Source organism: Leucopleurus acutus, assembly GCF_964270905.1.
Source record: "Leucopleurus acutus genome assembly, chromosome: 10".
Lineage (NCBI taxonomy): Eukaryota > Metazoa > Chordata > Mammalia > Artiodactyla > Delphinidae > Leucopleurus > Leucopleurus acutus.
In genome coordinates, this window is record NC_139153.1 from 47,884,594 (window position 1) to 47,890,278 (window position 5,685).

Here is a 5,685-nt window from a genome sequence, read left to right on the forward strand (position 1 = left end):
GGTGGCTTACCCATGTGGTCCAGCGTGGAATGCCATGCCTCCTGTCTCTAGGATCAGTGAGTATAATAAAGTTTGGGTCTTTTTTTCTACTGTGCCTCTCCTCTGTCTCCTCTTCTGGCTGCATCTGACTGACCAACTCATTAAAAAAAAGTGCAAACACAAACTATACCATCAGCTGGAACATCTTTGAACCATGGGCTGCACTTCACTAAGGGAGTGGCGAGAGCCTACAGCCTGTTCAGCCTTTTCTGGAAAGACAGCTACTTCATGGAGTTGGCTGACCCCCTGGAATCCCACTCAGGCTTGATCTTGGATGTAATATTTCCATTTAATGATAGCACTTTGCTGAGCCTGTCCTATTTTATTAGTAGCATAAGTGAGTACTCACTTGAGGATGGACAGCTCAGGTCTTAAGGTCACATACAGGGCTTTGGTGGTCAGGAGCTCTGTTTCCATTAGGGCCAAAGGCCAGCTAGGAGTTGCCATTTGAAGGGGGTGTATCTGGCAGCTATCTTCAGTATTCACCAGTCCAAAACCCAAGGGGCCTATGTACCCAAGTAGCAGTCTCTTGTTGCCATAGGCTCCAATCCTCACAAGTAAATCGCCAAGATGTGGAGCTCCAGAGGACTGGCAAGCACCATTGGTCCCAATGACAGCGTCCATGCCAATGCATCTTGCACAGCCTCTAGAGTCTGCTGCTGTTGGCGATCCCATCCAAGGATGTCTGTCTTGTGAGTAACCATGACATAAGGGACCAAAAGAATACCCAGATGTGATACATGTTGCCTCTGACAGCCAAGAAGGCCTACCAGTTATGGAGGCTCTTTCTTGTTGGCGGGGGCTGCCAAGGACAGCAGTTTTTGGCTGACTTTCTCAGGAATACTCCTCTGATTACTGGCCCAGGTGGCTCCCAGAAACTGCACTTTTGAGCAGGTCCCTGCATCTCATCAGTGTTGTCGGCCCTTCCTGCATGTCATAAGATCTACAACCTTAGGTACGGACTGGTCAAGGTGTTTCTTGGTCAGGCCAGCAATGAGGATGTCAACACAGTGGATGAAAAGTAGTTCTGGGGATAACTGGGCTTGCTGCAGATCTAGGCCGACCACTGGCGATGTATTGCAGGGGAATTAAGTTATTGCTACGGACTAAATTGTGTCCCCCCTAAATTAACATGTTGAAGCCCTAACCTCCAATTTGACTGCATCTGAAGTCCTAAAACGAGAAATGAAGACAGATTGCAAAAGTGTGCTTATTCTTCAAGACAAAGGAAGAATAACCCTGAAGGTGATTCAGAGATGATCAGGGTTTACCACCTCGGTTTCAAACAGACCAGACAGCTTCCACAGAAGCCATGGGGGCAGAGCCACCCAGAGCCTTGGGATAGACTCCCCTGGAGCTCTGACTCCATCTGAGCTCTGGATGCTCCCCAGAGCATCCAGAAGGTGGGACCATCACCCCAGTGGTCCTGGAGGGCAGAGGACCGACCAAAAAGTTATTCTTGAGCCTTAAGATCTCATGTAACTTGCTTTGCTAAGTTTTGGACTTGCTCAGGCCCTAGCACACTTTCTTCCTTCTGATTTCTCCTTTTTGGAATTGGAATGTGTGAGATTACAATGGTCTCTGCCCCCAGTTCCTGGCACAGAGCCCCTGAAACCCTTGGAATTTTCTAAGTTATAAGAGCTCTAGGAGCATCTTTTGTTCTAATATTTGGTCTTTGACCCTGGTTCTTGACACAGGGGTCCTGAAACCTTTGTAATTTCCTAAGTGATAGGAGCATCTTTTATTCTAATAAAGCAACTCTGGGTGAGCTCCTGGATGAGAGCTGGTCACCAGAAAGACCACGCCATGATTCAGAGCTCGGAATTTTCAGCCCCCTTCCCCCAGTCCCGTTCTCCTGATAAGAGAGAAGGGCTGGGAATGGACTTAATGATTGACCATGCCTACACGATGAAGCCTCCATAATAATCCCAATAGAACCAGGTTCAGAGAGCTCCCCAGTGGGTGACACATCCTGACTCCACAGGGACAGAAGCTCTTGTGCTCAAGACCTTCCCAGCCCTTCCCCTATGTATCTCTTCATCTGGCTATTCATATGTATCCTTTATCATATTCCTTTATAATAAACCGGTAAATGTAAGGAAACCGTTTTCCTGAGTTTTGTGAGCCACTCTAGCAAACTAAACCCAAAGAGGGGGCTGTTGGAACCTCTCATCTATAGCTGGTTGGTCAGTAACACAGGTGATAACTTGGGCTTGGAACTAGTATCTAAAGTTGGTGGGGGTGGCATGGGGGGATGAGGTGTGTGTGAGTCTTATGAGACTAAGCCCTTAAGCTGTGCGATCTATTTCCACGTAGTGTCAGAACTGAGTTAAATAGTAGGACACCCAGCTGGTGTTGCAGAGAATTAGTGTGGGGGAAGCCACCCACACATCTGGTGACCTCAAGTGTAAGAACTGAAACGTTCTGAGTAGTGAAGGTGACACAGGAGGGAAGAACTGCTGGTTTTTTCAACATACAATGTTGATCCTATAACTGTCCCAGCACTGTATTTTTTTTTTTTGCGGTACGCGGGCCTCTCACTGTTGTGGCCTCTCCGGTGACGCAGCACAGGCTCCGGACGCGCAGGCCCAGCGGCCATGGCCCACGGGTCCAGCCGCTCCGCGGCATGTGGGATCCTCCCGGACTGGGACATGAACCCCGCGTCCCCTGCATCGGCAGGCAGACTCCCAACCACTGCGCCACCAGGGAAGCCCCCAGTACTGTATTTGGGAAGCACATAACCTGTCTGGTTTCACAGGTTCACAGCCGGAGAGGAACTCTGCCTCAGGATGAATCGTAGCTCAAATCTCACCCATATCTGATTTAGATGAGAATTTGTGGACTTCAGCCTTTCCACTAGGAGTGCTGAATTAAGACTTTGGGGCTGTTGGGATGGAATTAACTTATTTTGCAAATGAGAAGGACATGAATTTGGGGAAGCCGGACTCAGAATTTATGGACCAAATGTTTGTTTCCTTGAAATTCATATATTGAAGCCTAATCCCCAGGGTGATGGTAGGTAGAGTTGGGCCTTCGGGAAGTAACTGGGGTTAGATTAGTTTATGTGGGTAGGGCATTCATGATGGAAGTAATGTCCTTATTAGAAGAGGAAGAGACAAAGAGCTGCTCTCTTTCTTTACAGTGTGAGGCTATAGCAAGAAGGTGATGGCAGCCAAGACTCAAAGGATCCTTACCAGAACCTGACCATGTTGGCAACTTGATCTTGGACTTCCCAGCCTCCAGAACTGTAAGGAATAAATGTCTGTTGTTTAAGCCACCCAGTCTGTGGTATTTTGTTATAGCAACCCAAACTAAGACAGCTGCTAAAGATATGTCCCTCCCAATCCCCTTCCTCCCAAAAAGGGATCAGGCCCAGTTATTTTTATGCTTCAAAGAATAATCCCCTCATTATGCAAACTCTTCCAGGTAATAAGAGAATAAAACAAAACTTCCAAATTCATTTTGCAAAGCAAATTGAATCTAGTTCTGTACTTAAAAATTAAAATAAAATCACCACAAAAAAAATGGATTTTATTCCAGGAACACAAGGAAATTTCATTTGGAAACTTGTCAGCAAAATCGATTCTGAAAAGAATGATAAAACCGTAACATTACACCAACAGAGTTTTAAAAGTCGGACAGAACTTAGCATCCATTCCTAATAAAAACTTAAGTATAATAATAATTTGCTATAGGGTATACTACATGCCAAGTATTGTTTCAAGTGCGTTACACTTACGAACTGATTTTATCCTCAAGGCCCTATGAGGTAGCTCCATTTTACAGATGGAAGACAAAAGGAGGCAAAGCAACTTGCCCAGGATCACACACCTAAAGAAAGTGGTGGAGGCAGGATTTGAACCTAGGCTTCCAGGCACAAAATCTGTGCTCTTTACCACTATAACATATTGCTTCTTCTAAAAATAGGAATAGAAGAAAACTTCCCAAACAGAGTAGAATATTTATCACAAACAATGAGGGTGAACGCCACATAAAACTGTGAAATCCTAAAAAACCTTTCTCCTGAAAGTTAGGAATAAGACACTGAACGCCTGTTATTCACTATTCAACATTTTAAAAATATTTGTGCTCATGCACGACATAAGTAGCATACAGATTAGAATTAAGAGAACACTAATCGTTACTTATTGTATACCTAGAAAAGCTAGGAAATGAAACTGAAAAACTCTTCAAACCAAAACTAATCTAGCAAGGTAATTGGATCCAAGTAAAATTTTTTTTTAAATCACTAATTATTAAAACACTAGCAATAATCAGTAGAAATTGAGGTGTGGCTTTTAAACGTAGCCTCTTTTCCTCCAACCAAGAGCCTGAGTGCTTTTCTAGCAAGTAAGGATATTCACTGCTACTTAGCACCTAACCCGGACGGGTGGTGGTCAGCTAACAGGGTTATGAACAGTGCTGGACCCCTCCCTCCAGAGACTTAGTGTGGTACGGTATGAGCAGAACCAGAAGATAAAAAATTACAATACTCGACAGAGGGTTCTCTACTAAAGACATAACCAGTCATGTTGAAATCCGAGTAGAGGACTGGACCCATGTGTTCATATGGGGTTAGGCTCTCCCCTGGAATCTGGGAGCTTCCAAAGTAAAATATTTTTAAAAAGAAAGTCCTATCGGTTTAAAAAAAAATGAAAATAAACACCAAAAATATAGCTATAACAGAAATTTAAAATATTCACAAATGGCAAATTTCCAGTTCTGTCCTCGGTTCAGTAATTTTTTAGGCTCCTAATAAACACTCTTTTTCTGAGATGCCTCACCCAGAATCATATCTAATTCTTATTTTCTTTTTTTTTTTTTTTTTTTTTTTGCGGTACACGGGCCTCTCACTGTTGTGGCCTCTCCCGTTGCGGAGCACAGGCTCCGGACGCGCAGTCTCGGTGGCCATGGCTCTCGGGCCCAGCCGCTCTACGGCATGTGGGATCTTCCCGGACCGGGGCACGAACCCGTGTCCCCTGCATTGGCAGGCGGACTCTCAACCACTGCGCCACCGGGGAAGCCCCTAATTCTTATTTTCTTGAGCCTCAACTCTCTTCCCCTTCTTCTCCACTGTCTCGGAGACATAAATCACAGCTCACAAAAATCTCTCTCCTCTAGGTTATGGGCCTGACATTGCCCCTCTAACCTCCTCCTCCTCTGCCACACTGCTGATCCTGTCATATTGCTAAGAGGAAGAGGGTAGCTACCAGGGGCAAAGATCCCCTAGCATTGAGGCCCTACTACAAGGATGGAAAGAAAAACTTGTGTCTGATACATGATTGTAGAAGAGGAAATCCCCTGAAGAGATTTTCTTATGCCTTTGAGGTATGAAAGTTGGCCCAGAAGATAATCACAATATTTAAGTGTACACCTCTCACCTAAAAATCAGATGACAGTTGCAGGCATCTAGAACTAGTTGGTAAGGAAATCAGAATGGTGTGACTCTATTATCTTGTCACAAACTTCATTACTGTTCATTTCAATCATCCAAGAATGCTAGGAACTGAAATTGCCATGGAAGTTGAGTCTTCTTTGCAGTAAACTTTGATGCTGTTCTTGTACTTAGACAGCAGGGTGGAGAAAGCTAGTACAGAACCGGAGTCCGTGTTCATGGCAAAGTACATTATCACTGGAACATGACAG